Source organism: Panthera pardus, unplaced genomic scaffold (assembly GCF_024362965.1).
Source record: "Panthera pardus isolate Hobbes unplaced genomic scaffold, ASM2436296v1 HiC_scaffold_17, whole genome shotgun sequence".
NCBI lineage: Eukaryota > Metazoa > Chordata > Mammalia > Carnivora > Felidae > Panthera > Panthera pardus.
In genome coordinates, this window is record NW_026526732.1 from 1,223,351 (window position 1) to 1,241,945 (window position 18,595).

At 45.3% G+C, this 18,595-nt stretch overlaps 1 long non-coding RNA gene across 1 annotated transcript; it reads left to right on the forward strand.

Moving 5' to 3' along the window:
- The first annotated feature begins 9,498 nt into the window (after window positions 1-9,498).
- LOC109245439 (uncharacterized) lies at window positions 9,499-12,905 on the forward strand. Its single transcript, XR_002070888.2, has 3 exons — window positions 9,499-9,895; window positions 11,575-11,736; window positions 12,546-12,905. It is a non-coding gene; the product is annotated as an uncharacterized LOC109245439 (long non-coding RNA).
- The last annotated feature ends 5,690 nt before the right edge of the window (window positions 12,906-18,595 follow it).

Below are 18,595 nucleotides of genomic sequence, written 5' to 3' on the forward strand. Positions count from 1 at the left end.
CAAAGAAGATATACGGCTGGAAAACAGCACGGGGAAGATGACCGAAGCCACCAGCCAGGAAGCCCTTGCCGTGAGAGCCTCCGTGAGCGGGGCTGCTGGTCGTGGGCCAGCTCGCGGTGGAAAGGCTGAGCAGGCCCAGTCCTTCGCTCTCAAACGGACTTCCCGGCTGCGCCCGAGAGTGTCGCCCTGTAGCAGCAGAAGGTGAGGATACCCCTGGGCAGTGGGACCCTCCCCACGGCTGGCCCAGGGGGTGGACAGACAAACGGCCTTCTCCGTGAGAAGCTACAGAGGACGCCGGAGTGTGCACTTAGCGGCTTCCTGCGCCAACACCGGGATTAGTTATGACCTGTGGCTCCTCCAGAGGAGACAGAAACCATACGTGCTTTCGGTTTCTTGTTAAAGCTGCAGGTAAGAAACTTAAAATCTCCTGTCTTAAGCTGCCTTTCTCTCAAAGGGAAGAGCCCCGGGGATGAGCTCCAAGTGTCCTTTACGGAGGGTCTAGAGCAGGCCAGACCGAGCCCAGGAATTTACCACGTTAATTAATCACTAGAACAAGCCTGGGAGTTCTCACTGTTGCCTGTGTTTCATAAATGAGGAATCTGAGGGTCAGGGAACTCGGGCCACTTGTCCAAGATTCAAGAGTGAATCTGGAGATTAAACCAATATTTTCTGATGTGCGTCAGAGCATTCTCCATACTCCTGTGGTTCTATATTTAGACTGCGTGAAAGAGGTCTGGAAAATGCATTAACCCATTTGGAGGCGAATGTGGTACATTCTCATTAGTTCTAGAGGGTCAGGGAACAATTTCGGGTGTGTTGAGGGGGGAGCACCAGGAAACCCGCAGCCCCCACTTTAATTTCTCTTCCACGTATTTCTGTAAGGTCTGTTTCCCCATAAAACTGTAATTCTTAGGACAGGCACGGATTGGAACATTTTCATTTGTCTCCTAAAGTAAAATTCAGTTCCCATGTATATACCCATACTGTCGTGTGTCCTCTATCAAAATACTCTGTGGCCAGAGTTTGTGTCCTGTTATGTGGGATCAGGAACTGACTCTCTTAAGAAATATCTTCTCTTACTCACGATGAAACACAGGATAAAGTGGCGTCTCTTCACCCTTGTCACTTCTCCGTGAGGCCCTGTCACTCCTAACAGTTGGGCTTTTCAAAGAGATTTTACTGATGGACAGATTCTTTTCAAATGCCGTATATTATTCTTTCTGATAATAGTAACTTGCAACTTTTCTTTAGAAGTATTTCAAAGGCTTCATGAAGTCAGCCAGAAACATGCTTAGGGCAATACAAAGTTTGGCGAGATTTTTTTTAAAAATTCAGTCCAATAAAGACCAATGAGGCATGATTCAGGCCACAGTGTGGGTGAACCTTGAAAACATGGCACCAAGAGAAGCCAGACACAAAGACCACGTGTCGTAAGATTACATTTGTATGAAATGTTCGGGGCCCACAAACCTGCAGGGACGCAGAGTAGATTGGCGGTCGTCGGGGATGGAGGGAGGGCTATGGCAGGGAATGGAATGAGTGCTCCCGGGCAGTGGCTCGCTCCGTAAGAACATAAGCCTCCGAAGTTACACGGGGGTTGTGGTTGCACAGCACTGAGAGTGTGTGCAACACGTCGACTTGGGTGGTTCACGCACTCTACCTCGGTACCGCTGTTAAGGAGGCAGGTGCCAAGAAAGACATCGTCCATGTAATTTCAGTATTTGGGGATCTACTAGTTCTTGAATGAGATCTTACAAGTAAGGCCTATTCAATACATCTCCACTGAATTTGAGTTTTACACAGATTTGAGTTAGATTTCTGAATTCTTTTCCATTTTTATCACGTCTTCAAAACATATGAGTTCTAGCTCTTCAGCTTATTGTGGGCCCTTGAGCAAGTTATATCGTCTTCCAAGCCTCGTATTCATTTGCAAAAGATAAGCCTGTACCTCCACCGCCTCCCTCATCACACGCATGTGCGCACGCACACAACCCCCCATGACCAACACTCGGACCTTGCCAGAAAGGCTTTTCGGAAACACGGAAAGGGGAAATATCCTGTCTGTGCGTAGGGAATGAATGTGACACAAGCACATATGTGTGCGCTGTGAAAGTGAGCAGTAAAAAGAAAATAACAAAAAACGTATATTGTCGCTTCTTTTTAAAATTCTTTTTAATGTTTATTTGTTTTCGAGAGAGAGACAGAGCGTGAGCAGTGGAGGGGCAGGGAGAGAGGGAGACACATAACTAAAGCAGGTTCCAGGGTCAGAGCTGTCAGCACAGAGCCGGACACGGGGCTCGAACTCACAGATCATGAGATCATGGCCTGAACTGAAGTCGGACACTTAACTGACTGAGCCACCCAGGCGCCTCTGTGTATCGTAGCTTCTTTAGAATCTCTGGACCTTAAAGTTTCTCTGGGGATGGACCAGCGCACCCAGAACTCAGCATCGCTCACTCTCTAGACATGGGTTCTTGGAAGAGCCAAAATAGTAATGGAAGGAAGAAAAATAAAAGGGGCGCCACTCTATGCCACGAAAATCCCCCGAGTTAATGCTTTTGTGGGAATGAGATGTTGATTATCAACTCCACACAAGACCACCAAGTGTGTTGATCAAGCAAAGCTGAGTTTATCAGATTTATAGCAATAAGGAGAAACACCACGCGGCAGAGTCTTTAGTTTATGGCGTCAGAAGTGGAAAGAGTATCAGTTTGTTTATTTATTTATTTAAATTTTTTTTAACGTTTTATTTATTTTTGAGACAGAGAGAGACAGAGCATGGACAGGGGAGGGGCAGAGAGAGAGGGAGACACAGAATCTGAAACAGGCTCCAGGCTCTGTGCTGTCGGCACAGAGCCCGACGCGGGGCTCGAACTCACGGACCGTGAGATCATGACCTGAGCTGAAGTCAGACGTTTAACCGACCAAGCCACCCAGGCGCCCCGAAAGAGTATCAGTTTAAGTGACTGGGGTTGGATAGCTTGCGAGGCGATAATTAAGGGTTGGTGACACACAAGAGTTTTGAGGGGAGTCTTTGGCGTGAAGCTGCTGCTTGACAAATGAGCGGCTTGCTCACGCTATCGAGACACGGTCCCCATGGACTTTCGCTCAGATGAGCAAATGGTTCCTCTTGACAAATTGGTTTATGGGAATTTCTTGAAATAATCATTAACATAGCATCTAAAATATCACTCCATGGTGGAATACAATCACAAAGCCTACGGATTTGTTACCAGAAGAGTCTGGACAGCTTCCAAAGGGCGTGAGAATAAACCTGAGTTGTTTGGATTGCATAAATCACCTAAATCATGGGAATGTTTAAATCATGGGAATGTAGTTTCATAACAAGAAGGGACTGGGGATGAAAAAGACATATTACTTATAGGCATCATAGTTGAGAGGTACCAAGTGTCAGTTGACAATATAGAACCTTACACAAGCAAAAAGTAATGAAAATCCACGGAAAAATAGAGAAGAAAAAGAAGGCACATTAAAACATAATAATCTCTAGATCCAGCCTTCTAGAAAATATTCAATGGGTCTTGGTCAGAAACTGTTTACTTCTTATAATTTTATTCTTCATCTGAAGGTCTTGGGGTAAGTTATCTTCTCCCAAAAGTCGGTACATTCCAACTTTTGCCAAAAAATGTTGGGAAGGTGGTGCAGGTGATTTGGGATCAAACCTTGGGGCCAGGAGCTCCTGGGTGGCTCAGTCAGTTGAGCTTCTGACTCTTGATTTTAGCTCAGGTCATGATCTCGTGGTTCATGAGATTGGGCCCTGTGTCACCTCTGCAATGACAGCATGGAGCCTGCTTGGGATTCTCTCTCTCTCTCTCTCTCTCTCTCTCTCTCTCTCTCTTTTTTTCTCTCTCTCCCTCCACTCATGTGCTCTCTCTTTCTCTCTCTCAAAATAAATAAATAAACATTAAAAAAAAACCACCTTGTGGCTTTTCATCTGTGAGACAAATGCCAGGGGTCTATGCTCTGGAGTTTAATTTTTTGGCTGGTGGTCATTGGCAACTAACAGGGTTGCTTCCAGCTTGGTTCCAGGGTCTGTTCTTTTCTTTTCACTTGTTCAAAGAGACAAGATCTCCAAGTTCTAGTCTAGCAGAAGCTTCTTTGGAACATATGGAAAAACGGCAGCCTGTGCCCACTGGCTGGGGGACTGAGTATAAGCAGGAACTGTTTGACAGAATTTGCTTTGTCTGCCGAAAGTAAGGTAAAGTTGAATATTGAGAGGTAAGCCCCTTGCATAAAGGCGAGACCTGGACAGGCTCCTGCGGGGAGGCCTACAGCTGCCAGAGGGTGACGGGCATGAGTGGTCTTCACGGAGGACACTGAAGAATACCAGGTATTCTGGACGGTGTGAACCCTGTGGTGCCAGTAGGTCTCTACCCATGGAGAGTGGTAGGCGTCTCAGTGGCAGGTCGATGACAATCCCACAACAATGGGGAGACTGATTTGCTCTGCACGTACGGAGCCAACATGATCACGTTTATTTATGTTATTTCTTTTTTAACTGCTCAGGCTGTAGATCGCTGACAAGTCAAAGTTCCAGTCAGTTCCAAGAAAAATCAAACAACGACCAGGATGCAGTCAAAACTCATAATACAGAGTGATTCTAGGAAACCAGGCGAGGAGCCTAAGACCCAGGCTCTGGTACGTTTCCCATCTTCACAGTTTTACTACGAATCTACTCTCGGCCAGTAGACACGCTCCAACGTTGTGTTCAGCTAGTTTAGTAAAATTTCCTCACCCACATTGCTCGAGTGGCCAATGTATCTAGGTAATAGGTGCCTTTATGTTCTGCGAGGTTTCGCTTGAGGTCCTCTGGCTCCACCAAGCGGCTGACCTGACAGCCCCTCAGGTTGTCCAGACCTAATTTGCACCAGACTCTTCCCACCATCTAGTCCAGTTCTGGAGCCAAAGCTTTGAGCTGGGCTATCATTTGTAATACAGTCAGATTAGTTTCTCAGCATCTGTGTTCCATCTTGGCTCCCTTCGAATCCGGGCTGATTTTTTTTTTTAACTTTGCATGCAATAAATTTTACTCTTGAGTTTCTACGGCATTTGACAAATAGGTAGTCGTTCACCCCAGCACCACACAGATGGATTCCACTGCTCTACGCATTTCCTTGCACGGCCCGTTTGTACTTCTTCCCAAACCCCGAGAAACCACTGATCTCCTTTCCATCCCTACATTTTCTGCCTCTTCCAGAACGTCATATAAATGGAAAAATGCAATATGCAGCCTTTGGGGTCTGGCTTCTTTCACTTACCAAAATGGAGCCGAGACTCACCCGTGTTCCTTGTGAAACAACCACTCCCTCCTTCTCACTGCTGAGCCTTGTTCTCCTGTGGGAATAGACCCCAGTTTGGTTATCCTTTCTCCGTTAAAGGACAACCTGGCCATTTCCAATCTGAGGTGGATAAAGCTGACGTAAATGTTTACGGACAGCTTTTTGTGGAAATGTAAGTTTTCCATGCACTTGGGTGAAGATGTGGCTCAGGGGGTTCTGGGCCCGGTGGGAAGTGTGTGTCAGCATCGCAAGAAACAGCCGTCACCCCAGCCTGCTCTCCCGTTCTTGGGTCCCTTCCAGCACAGAACAAGAGTTCTCGTTTCTCCACATCCATGCCAGCACTTGGCATCGTCACTTTCAAAAAAATTTTTTAGCAATACTTATTGTTGAGCAGGAGAGGGAGAGAGAGAGTTCTGGATACAAGGTCTTCGTTAGATTTGTAATTGGCAACTATTTTTCCCAACTCTGAGGCTTGTCTCTGCCTTGTACGTATAGTGTCTTTTGCAAAGCACGAGTTTTGTTTTAATGTTTGATTAAGTCAAATTCAGCAAAGCTTTCTTTTGATGGATCGTGCCTTTGGCATCGTATCTACAAACTCATCACCAAAACTCAGGTCATGCAGATTTCCTTTGGTGTTTTGTTGTGGAAGTTTTGGGATTTTTCATTTTACGTTTAAGTCCATCATTCGTTAAGAAGTACTGTTTGTATTTTAGGCAAAATATGGATCAATTTCTTTTGCGTGTGAATATTTAAATTTTCCAACAGCATTAATCGAAAGACTGCTTTGCTGAACCAAAAGCCTTGGTGCCTCCGCAGGGAGTCACTGGCCACTGTATGTGCATCTGTTTCTGGGCGTCCTCCCACAGACTTACCTGCTCGTCACAAGGCCACGCCGTGTTCGTCACTGCGGGTGTAGAGCCAGTCTTGACATCGGGTCATGGGAGTCCCACAACGCTGTTCGTTTGCTTGCTTGTTTTTCAGAATTCGGGTGGTTATTGTAGTTGCTTTGCCTTTCCATGTGGACTTTAGATTCAGTTTCTCGTCTCCAGAACAGAGGTGTTGAAATTGGATCGATACTGTACTGATCCGATCGGGGGGAATTAGGAACACTGACATCTTTGGAATACTGAGACTTCTAACCCACCAAACAGGGTGTATCTCCATTTGCTGAGATCCCTTTTATTTCTTTCATCAGCGTTTTGTCGTTTTCAGCCTAGATGCCCCCACTTATTTATTTATATTCGTATCTAGGTGCTCCCTTTGTTTTGCAGTAATGAATGGTGGTGAATGGTATTTCTTTTTTAAAATGTTTGATGTTTACTACTTCAGATTCTGTGTCTCCCTCTCTCTCTGCCCCTCCCCCGTTCATGCTCTGTCTCTCTCTGTCTCAAAAATAAATAAATGTTAAAAAAAAAATTTAAAATGTTTGATGTTTACTTATTTTTGGGACAGAGAGAGACAGAGTGTGAGCGGGGGAGGGGCAGAGAGAGAGGGGGACACAGAATCCGAAGCAGGCTCCAGGCTCTGAGCTGTCAGCACAGAGCCCGACACGGGGCTCAAACCCGCGAACCGTGAGATCATGACCTGAGTGGAAGTCAGACGCCTCCCTGACTGAGCCACCCAGGCGCCCCTGAGCGGTATTTTTTTTTTTAAGTTTATTTATTTATTTTGAGAGACACAGAGACTGTGAGTGAGTGAGGGGCAGAGAGAGAGGGAAACAGAGGATTTGAAGCAGGCTCCATGCTGACAGCAGTAGGCCCGATTTGGGGCTCAAACTCATGAATCGTGAGATCATGAACTGGCCCCAACGAAGTCGTGTGCTCAACTGACTGAGCCACCGAGGCGCCCCAGTGAATGGTATTTTTAAAATTCAAGTTTTAATGTTCATTGTTGTACATGGAAATATGTTTAATTTTTCTATAGTGTTTGATATTACTGATTGTAGATATTTTCTTTATCTTAACACACACATTTAATAATATAAATTTCCCTCTGAGCACTGTGTTAGCTATATCCTGCAAGTGATTAAGTATTGTATTTTTATTTACCCTAAAATATTTTTAATTGATTGTGGGGTTTCTCTTTGGATGCCTGGGTTATTTAGAAGAGTGCTCTTTAGTTCCGTATCTTCAGGGATTTTCCAAATATATTATCGTTTTCTTTTTCTAGTTAATTTTGTTATACTCTGAGAAAGTATTTGTGTGTTTTCTATTATTTTACCGTTTTTAGGGTTAGATTTACGGCCCAGAATATCATTTAACTTGGTGAATTTTTCAGCTTGAGAAAACAGTTTTGCTGGTCTTATGTGGAGTCATCCATAATCGTCAATACTCTCAAGTTGGTTAATGGTATTTACGGAAAAATCAAGGGAGAAAAGATTAATGAGCTTCTATTTGGTAAAATTTTCCTAAAGAGGATGTTAAGAAACATAAATTGTGGATAAAAGCATTAAGAGTATGAACTTTTACCCTTCGAGACATCATTAAAAACTATACCACGGGATGAGGAAAAATATTTGTAAATCAAATATCTGACAAAGGGTTTTTGCTCCCAATACATAAATCATGGTAACAAAACAAACAGTCCAATGGAAATATGGGCCAGGGACGTTTCAGTAACAAGGAGCCGCTCAACCCGCAAAGGGCAAGTGAGAAGGCCCTCGGCTTCTGACACGAATCAGGATTCCTCTGGATGATTCTGAGGTCACTTTTCAAAGCTTGTGCACTTTCTTATGATTCTCCTGTTACCACCTCCCCCCCTCGGCCCCTCCGCAAGGAGGGAAAGAGAGAAACTACCACCACTGGAAAGACGTAGACGTGCAGATCCGGACAGGTGAGGTGACGAGTGGTGAGCGGTCAGTGGCCCGTTCTGGGCCCGTCCTGCCACCACGGCAGGAAGTGCTTAGGGCTCAGAAGAGGTCGGGAAGCCACGGGCCCCAGAGCACCTCCAGGTGACTGGCAGATTGTGGGCGGGGCTGGACCAAGAGGGAGGGAGCCTGGGGAGGGGGGCACCCATGGGAGGAGCAGCTTATTCGGATGCACTCAGGACAGAAGAACGAGGCACAGTGGCTCATACTTCACATCTGACTTCCTAAGACACCCACGTACATTGTTTGGTTTCTACACTGCTACTCAGTAGGTAACAGTCTCAGGCTCACCTGCCCCACACTTTCATTGCCAGTGTATCCTTAGTGGCAGCCCTGGCCCAGATGAGTGCTCTGCACACAATCCCGGGTGCTCTGCACACCCAACCCCAGGTGCTCTGCACACACAATCCCAGGTGCTCTGCATATACAACCCTGGGTGCTCTGTACACACAGCCCTGAGTGCTTTATACGCTCAACCCTGAGTGCTCTGTGCACACAACCCTGGTTCTCTGCACACAACCCTGGTTCTCTGCACACAACCCCAGGTGCTCTGCACATACAATCCCAGGTGCTCTGCATATACAACTCCAGGTGCTCTGCACACCCAACCCCAGGTGCTCTGCACACCCAACCCCAGGTGCTCTGCACACACAATCCCAAGTGCTGTGCACACACAGCCCTGAGTGCTTTATACGCTCAACCCTGAGTGCTCTGTGCGCACAACCCTGGTTCTCTGCACACAACCCCAGGTGCTCTGCACATACAACCCCAGGTGCTCTGCACACACAACCCTAAGTGCTCTGCACACAATCCCAGGTGCTCTGCAGACAGAACCCAGAGTGCTTTGTGCACACAGACTCCCGAGTGCTCTGCACACACAACCCAGAGTGCTCTATGCACACAGAATCCCGAGTGCTGTGCACACATAAACCCAGGTGCTCCGCACACACACAACCCTGAGTGCAGCACAGCCGTGAGCCCAGCATCTGGCAAAAGTGCGGAGGTGATGGGTGTGGGCAGCAGGGGTCACCCCTGGCCTTGGGGCCTGCAGGCAGGTGACGGGCATGGGCCTCACCTAGTGCAGGTAGCGACCACCTGTGTGGACGGGCATGCAGCCTGCTTCCCCGGGGACCCCGAGTCCTTCCCCCCTGGCTTGGGGGCCAGCGAGCAGCAGACAGCCAGGGGTGACCCAGCTCGGCGGCGGTTGTGAAATGCAAAGCCTCGATTTGAGGATGTTTTTCAACATAAAGTCATGGGAATGGAAGTTCAAGCAGCAAAACAAGGTTATATAAGAGGAATAATAGATTAAAGATGTGCAGCAGCCGCGGGAGGAAAACAGGCGAGCGCAGGCACGCACGCCCGGCCGGGGGTGCAGCCGGTGCAGCCGCGGGTCCAGAGACCCCCACGCCGCGCGAGGGGCCCCTGGAGCCGGGCCACGAGAGATCAGGCGAGCAGAGAGAATGAACCGTTTCGGCTCAGGTCTTCGTCCTTGGCTCAGCACAAACGGAGCGCCCAGCGCGTGGCCGGGGCCGGGGCCGCGGTGACCAGGGCGGAGGCGACAGCGCTCGCGACGGCCCCCGATCCCGTGCCTTCGGGAGGTCGCAGCTCGAGGCACCCGCGGACCAGCTGCCAAAGGATATGGGTTCAATTTCATCCCCTCCGAGCGCCCGTGTGCGAGCGTGCAGCTGTTCTGACAGCCTTGACTTGTAGCTTCACGAGGTTTAAAGCAGTAAGTCTTTCCAGTCCCTTCCCCGGGCCCCGTGGGCCGCTCGAGTCTGGGCAGCGTGCTCTCACAGCCTCTGCTGACTCCTTCCTGCAAGGAAAGAGAAGGAGTCCCTACCCCCCGGGAGTGGCACAAGGATTTACGAAAATAACGCGTCAAGCGCGTCTGACTGTGGTGCTTTCTCGTCGGCAGATCCTCGCAGGTTTTACCGCAGTGTCGGGCACGGCCAGCTTCTCCCCGCCGCGCTTTCCTTACGTTGTAATTTTATGTGGAACGAGCCAGGCCGCGGGGAGGCAAGAGGGCGGGGTGGGGAGTGGATATTGCAACTTGAAATACAACGATCACAACTTGGGAGTGGAGACGTCCCTGACGGTCATGTTTGGGAAGCCTGGGGGGTGGTCCGCCCAGATCCTGGCCGGTCCAGGCACAGAGGACAGCAGATGGGAGGCGCTGAGGCGACGGCACGCAGGTACCCCGCCAGACCGAGAGGAGAAGGGACACGGGAGGAGACGAGGGGCCCCAGCAAACAAATTTGGCGTATTCAAAAACGGGGTACGACGGTGTGCTCAGATTCAAGGTGAATGACTCTGTGCCGGGGTCTAAAGTCACTGAGCCCCAGGAGACCCGCAGGTCCCGGTGAGTCACTGGGCATCAGGAGGGACAGGCCGTGCCAACCCTCGGCCAGGAAGGAGGAGAGAAAGACAATAGCCCACCTTTGCTCTTCCCTCCTGCTGGTATCACCCATCCTAACCGAGGCCGAAACCAGAGGGAAAGGGACAGGGTAGGCACAGGCCATGAGGGTCAGTCTCCTGGGCACACAGTAGCGGGGGAGAGTGAGGAGCTGAACCAGATGGCCGGGAGAAGATGTCCAGTCCGCGGAACAGGAGAGGTCGTGGGAGCCGTGAGAGCGCCCGAGTCGGGGGGGTGAGTATGTCTGACTTAACTTCCAGCAAGATGATTCTGGCTGCCCTCTCACCGCGGCCAGAGGGTGAGGCAGCGAGAACATTCTGGGGCCCGCGCACTAATTGGACGGGAGACGATTGTGACGTCCCGAGACGTCCAGGGCGGCTCGGAGTAGGTTAGCAGCCCTGACAATGAGAACAGGTGGTCAGACGCCTGACACGTGCCAGTGGCAGTGCAGCCAGATTTGCTGAGGGGCTGCGTCCGCTTGATGAGGCAGAGAGGGGCCGGGCGATGGCTCCAGGGGTTTGACCCGAGCCGCGGGAAGGCAGACACGGTCACTCAGAGAGGCGAGAAGCCCGGAGGAGGACCGGGCTTGGTTTGAGGACAAGATCTCAGTTTGGGTTTGGGCACGTTAAGGCTGAACGATTTCTATGTCCAAGCGGAGACTTCAGGGGGCAATTTCCATGCAAACCTGGAGTTCAAGGGCACGGTGGCGTCTGCAGAGAGGAACACTGGGATAACTAGCGACACGGAGACTAAATCCGAAAGGGTTGGGTGTGCAGGTGCGCTTGTGCCCAGTGCACAGGCAGCGCCCAGTGAGTGGTCGATACTGTTCTTATTCTCAATTCTTTCTTTTCCTTCGTTCTTCTGATCTGGGATTTGCCCACTGCGTTCCTTTGCTGACTTTTACCTCGACTTTGTGTAAGATCGTAGCTTAGACCATGGTTTAAGCAGAGCTTCTGGTCTGTACACGACGGCGGAGACCTGTTTCTTCCTTGCAGTGTAACTGGAAACCCTGGACGCCAGGCAGGAAGCGACCAGAGAACTTTCAGACGCGGTTAGAGAAAGGGGGGGTGGTTTGTCGCCCGGGACTAGAGGAGCAGCACGGCAGAGGCACCTGGAGAACTTCCAGACCCCAAGCCTAACACCAGAACGAAGCCCAGGTAACGGTTCTGCCTCCGGCTCTGGCGGCATCCCCGTGACACGCCAGGTGAGCGTGACTCTGCCACTGGCCGGGGGGGACAGACTCAGGACCCTGCCGGCAGCCAGAGGCACCCTGCCTGTTCACTGCCTGATAGCCCCCTCTCCTACTAAGAGCACAGGGCAGTCTCGTGACACTGGCAAGTGGCCCTGGCCCAGGACTCTGAGTCCCCAGCGCCTGAGGCTCTCCTCCCCAACAAAGGGACAGGGGTCCTGCCCCACAAGCTCCCAGCCAGGAAAGCACCTTTGTCCCGATGGGTCTGAGAACGAACTCTCTCCCTCTTTCTCTCCCTTTCTCTCTCTCTCTCTCCCTCTCTCTTTCTCTCTTTCTTTCTCTCTCTCTCTCTCCTCTCTTTCTCTCTCTCTCTCTCTGATCTCTCTCTCTCTCCTCTCTTTGTCTCCTCCCTCTCTTTTTCTCCTCTCTCTCCCTCTCCCCTCTCTCCTCTCTCTCTCTTTTTCTCCTCTCTCTCTCTCCCCTCTCTCTCTCCTTTCTCTCTCTCTCTCTGTCTCTCTCTCCTCTCTCCCTGTCTCTCTTCTCTCTCTCTTCTCTCTCTCTGTCTCTCTCCTCTCTCTCTCTCTCTCCTCTCTCTCTTCTGTCTCCTCTCTCTCTTTTTCTCCTCTCTGTCCCTTCTCTCTCTCTCTCTCTCTGTCTCTCTCTCCTCTCTCCCTCTCTCCCTGTCTCTCTTCTCTCTCTCTGTCTCTCTCCTCTCTCTCTCTCTCCCCCCTCTCCTCTCTCTCTCTCTCTCTCTCTCCTCTCTCTTTGACATTCAAGTGGCAAGCATCGTCACTCCAGAAATCAGGACGACCTCAGCGTGGACATGAAGGCCATCAGCGTATGTGGAGCCCAAGATGAGTCAGACTCTGGAATCATCTGACAGAGATTTTAAAGCAGCTGTCATAAAACAATGCTTCAGCAAACTATGACAAATTCTCTTAAAACATGAAATCTAGAAAATTTCAGCAATGGAAGTTTTTAGGCCTTCGGTCTCGGTGTCTGTTACTAAACCGCTTCTAGAAACCTCATAGGTATCACGGTCTGTAATTTTCTGAATTCTTTAGCAGCGGAACCTCCTCTCTGTTTTTAATATAAACTCTTACACAGAATTTTAAGACATAATAAAGATAAGATAATCCGGGTGCTCTCTGTGGTTGAAGAAGATGAACAGACCTCCTTCCATCTGTCTCTCTTAAGCTCTACCTGGGGCACCTGCATAGTCCCTTCTCTGGTACACAAAATTCTGATACAATGAGAAATCACCTCACCTCGGCGTTACTCACATCGGGTTGAATTAGTAAAAAATTCCAGTAAGATATTTCAGAGTGAAGATAATCAGAAGCAGCAGGGGTGGGTCTCTGATTTCACATTGAGTTAGTGACTGGCTTATTGTGACGTGAACTCACGCGATAGACATTCCGCATGATTAAATAATTGTAGCTAGACATAAGGAGAAGGTAAGACAAGGTCATCTCAGCAAAGACATAGAAGTTACGAAACAGATCCAAATGGAAATTATAAAACCGGCAGAACATAGTGATAGAAATTAAAAACAAAGCCAATGTATGGGCAATACTTGAGTGGAGATGACAGAGGGTAGATTCAGGGGTCTCGGGACACAGAAACAGGATTCCCCAAGTCTGAACAGAGGAAAAAAAGACTGAACAAAAAAGAGAATAACTGAGTAGTGGAGGGACCTTTGGGACACTAACAGAAGACCCAGTGTCTGCATAATGAGAGTCCCAGAGGAGGAAGAGAGCAGGGCCGAAAGAGTACTCAAGGAAATAATGACATCCCAAACTTGGCAAAAAATGCAAAGTACACATTCAAGAGACTGAGCAAATTCCAAACAGAATGAATCCAAAGAAATCCACACCAAAACACATAATTAAAATTCTGAAAACTAAAGACAAAATATCTTGAAAGCAGCCAGAAGGAAACAATACATTGCTTATAGGAGAACACCAACTCACATGACTGGATTTCTCCTCTGAAACAATGGAGAGCAAAAGGGAGTAGCACAGTATCTTGTCTTGTCTTGTCTTTGCTTTGCTTTCTTTCCTTCTTATTTTTAGCACACTTTTTAAAATTTATTTATTTTTTATTAGAGATAGTGAGAGAGAGCACAAGCAAGGTAGAGAGAGACCGAGAGAGAGAGAGAGAGAGAGAGACCGAGAGAGAGAGAGAGAAAATCTTAAGCAGGCTCCATGCTCAGTGCAGAGCCCAACATGGGGCTCGATCCCATGACCCTGGGATCATGACCTGAGCTGAAATCGAGAGTTTGATGCTCAACCAACTGAGCCACGCAGGGGCCCCATTAGCACAACATTTTTAAGTGATGAAGAAGAACTGTTAACTGCAAATTCAGTGTCTGAAAAAATAACTTTGAGAAATTACAAGGGAATAAATAATGTTAGGATGAAGGAAAAGTAAAAAGAATTTATCACGAGCAAGTCTATGCTTAAATTCTGGCTACAGGAAAAAATTCAAGTGTAAAGAAAATAATAAAACAAGATGGGAGAAAGAGCCGCAAAAAGAGCATGAATATAGGCATCTACATTAAACACATTTTCTCATAATTTCTGTAAGTTATATTTGATAATTATAACACAAATTATAACTCCACTTGATAAACAAAACAATAATATTTAAAGGCAGGGGAGGGAAAGTCACATAAGTACAAGTGAGGAAGGTGATAAAGTGTTAATACCAGTGGAGTGTGATAAGTTATCTGTGTGTATTGTGACAACCAGAGCAGCCACTATGAACACTGTTCAAAGAGATTCACTCAAGAATGCTATAAATAAGTTAAGATGGAATGCTAAATAATGTTCAACTAACACAAAGAAGGAAGAAAAACATTAACAGAAATAAGAAACAAGAAAACCAACAGAAGCCAAATCATAAAATGACAGAGATAAACTCTAACATGGAATTAATCACATTAAATATAAATGGCCTAAATACACTGATCAAGACAAAGACTGGCAGAGTGGGCAAAGAAATCACCCAACTATATGCACTTTATAGAAATTCACTTTAATATCAACATAGCTAGCTTGAGAGTAGAAAGATGGAAAAAGATATCTATGCAACCATAAATTAAAAAAAAAAAAAACAGGGATGGCTGTGTTAATTATCTGAAAAGGTAGGCTTTAGAGCAAAGAAAGTTACTAGAAATAAAGAGGGGCCTTACATAAATGATCAGGAAATCAACCCACCAGTAAGTCACAATGTTCTGAAATATGTATGCACCAAACAACAGAGCCTCAAAATACATGACTCGATAATCATAAGACAAATTAAGTACAGCATAATCACCAATTGTACAGAAGGGTGACTATAGTTAGTAGTTATACACTGAAATTTGCTAAAAGAATAGATTTTAAGCATTTTCATCACAAAAATAAAAAGGTAACAATGTGAGGTGATGGATGAGTTAATTAACCTGATTGTGTAAGTCATTTCACAAAGTAGATATATCAAATCATTACACCGTACACTTTAAATATATACAATTTTATTTGTCAGTTATACTTTAATAAAGCTGAAGAAAAGATTTAAAACAACAACTGACAGAGCTGAAAGGAGAAATGGGCAGGTCCACAGTCACAGTTGGGGATTCCAACATTCCCTCTTGGCAACTAACAGAACTATTAGAAAAACAGCTAGGATATATAGATCTAACAACATACCAAATCAACAGTATCTAAATGACATGTGTAGAAGATCCCACCTAACAACAACATACCTTTTTACAAATACCATGAAATATTCATCAAGATAGACTACATCCTGGGCCATAAAACAAGCCTCAAGAAATGGAAAATAATTGAAGTCAAACAGAGTATGTTCTCTGATACAATGGAAGCAAACTAGAAACAATAGCTGAAAGTTGACAGGAAAATCTCTAAATACAAGAAAATTAAACAACAGCCTTCCAAATAGCGCATTGTTCTACAAGGAAGTTTCAAAAGAAAACTTAAAAATAAAATGATTTGAATGGCAATGAAAATACAACACATAAACGTATGTGGGATACGGCTAAAGTGACCCTCAGAGGAAAGTGTGTAACGCAAATTGTTTATATTAGAAAATAGCAAAGGTCTCAAATCAAAAATCTAAGTTCCTACCCAAATGAAGTAGAAAAAAAAGCAAAATAAATCAAAAGTAAGTAGGTGAAAAGAAACAATAAAGAAGAAAAAGGAATGGAGTAGAAAATAGAAATCCAATTAAAAAAATCAATAAAACCAGGGCGCCTGGGTGGCTCAGTCAGTTGAGTGCCTGACTTCGGCTCAGGTCATGATCTTGTGGTTTTAGAGTTTGAGCCCCGCATCGGGCTCTGTGCTGACGGCTCAGAGCCTGGAGCCTGTTTCTGTTTCTGTGTCTCCCTCTTTCTCTCTCCTCCCCCAATCATGCTCTGTCTCTCTCTTCTCAAAAATAAATAAACGTTAAAAAAATTTTAAAAATCAATAAAACCAAAAGCTAGTTCTTTGAAAGAGCAATGAAATTTATAGTGTAGCATGATTGACTTATAGAGAGAAGACACAAATTAGCAGCATGAAGAATAAAATAAAGTCCATCATTACAGATCCTACAGCTATGAAAAGGAAAATAGGGGAATATAACAACCAATTTAGGCTCACAAATTTCGGCTCATAAATCAAAACAACCTAGAAGGCATGACCCAATTCCTTGAAAACCACAAAATACAAAATCTCAACGAAGATGAAATACATAATTTGAATAGTACTATAACCATTAAAGCCTTTGAATTTTTAACTAAAACGCTCTCCAAAAAGAAATCTCCAGGCTCAAATGATTTCACTGGAATTCTACCAAACATTAGAGGAGAATTAACACCAATTTTACAAAACCTCTTTCAGAAAATAAAAGAGGGAGGGATACTTTCCAATGTATTTAAAAGACCAGAATTATCCTGATACCAAAGCCTGAAGAAGACCGAAAAAAACAGAAAAGTATAGTTTAAGCCTTTGCAAGAGGAATACTGAAGTTTAGAAGCAGAATGTTTTTACACCTCTTATATTTCCCAATTTATATGCAGTTGTTTCTGCATATTTTAGTTTTTTTATATTATTTTATTGTCTCTAACCTCCAAAAAACACTCAAAACATTATTATTTTATTACTATTATTTTTACCATATGTTTGCTTATATGTACCCACATAATTATCATTTTTTCCCTCTTTATTCCTTTTTTTTTTCATTTCTTACTTTCATTCAGTGACTTATAATCTCCTTCTTGAAGTATGTCCTTTAGCACTATTTTTTTTTATTTTATTTATTTATTTATTTATTTTTTAACATTTATTTATTTTTGAGACAGAGAGAGACAGAGCATCAACGGGGGAGGGTCAGAGAGAAGGAGACACAGAATCTGAAACAGGCTCCAGGCTCTGAACTGTCAGCACAGAGCCCGACGCGGGGCTCGAACTCACGGACCGCGAGATCATGACCTGAGCTGAAGTCGGCCGCTTAACCGACTGAGCCACCCAGGTGCCCCGTTTAGCACTATTTTTAACAATGTTCTTCTTGGAGGTGACTCCTTTTGTCGATCTTAAATGTCTTTCTATTGCCCTTGTTCTTGAATTTAATTTTGCTAGGCACACCACTCTCAGTCGACAATTCTTTTCTTTCAGCACTTTGAAAATTTGATTCTTCTGTCTTGTGATTCTCATTGTTTCTTTTTGAAAATCTTCTGATAATGTAGTTGTTATTTCATTTAAGATGCCCTCTTGTCTCTCTAGCTGTGTTTAAGATCTTCTCTTTTTGTTGGGTGTTCTGAAGCTTTATTGGAATATAGCTAGGTGTGTTTTTTTTTTTAATTGTCACACTTGGTATATATTCAGTATTAACTCTTCCAAAATACTGGTTTTATTTTATTTTTTTAATTTAATTTTTTATTTTTTAAAATTTGCATCCAAATTAGTTAGCATATAGTGCAACAATGATTTCAGGAGTAGAGTCCTTAGTGCCTCTTACCCATTCAGCTCATCCCTCCTCCCACAACCCCTCCAGTAACCCACAGTTTGTTCTCTATATTTAAGAGTCTCTTCTGTTTTGTCCCCCTCCCAGTTTTTATATTATTTTTGCTTCCCTTCCCTTATGTTCATCTGTTTTTATTCCTTTTTTTAAAATTCATTATCTTGGATTCAATGTAGAGGTATATTAGAATTCTTCAGTCTATTTATCATATCTTTTAACCTCTCTCTTTCACACTTACTGTCTCACTTGAGCTCTGGCTACTTGTGCTATTTCTTCAGAGCAATCTTCATTTTACTAATCTCTCATCATTCATTTTAACTAATCACTGAGTTTTTAATTATAGCGATTATATTTTTCATGTCTAAAAGTTTTATATTTTTAATTATGTCTGGTTATTTCTTATAGTCTTTTCTCCTTGGCTTCAATGTTGTTCTGGTTCTTGTGACCCTCTTTCATGGTGGTATTTTTTTTTCAGGAGTATTGGTAATTTTTAATTGTGAGCTCATATGTGGTTCAACTTAATAATACAGAGACACAGTAAATGGGCTGATGAAATGCTCTCCTTTAAACAAGAAATGGATTTACTCTCCTTAGGAGCCAGGGAGCACTGTTGGTTTAGGAACACTCTTGGAGGTTTAAATTTTAATGTAGAATTTGTCCTTTAGAGCCAACCAGTGAGATCATCATTTGGACCAGGGGCAGCCCCAGTTTCATATATGTGGCTGCTGGTCACTGATACTTCAGGACCAACTTTATATACTTACCTTTTTCTTCATACTGGTGTTTCATGTCCAACAACTAAGTGCTGCGACTAAGAGCAC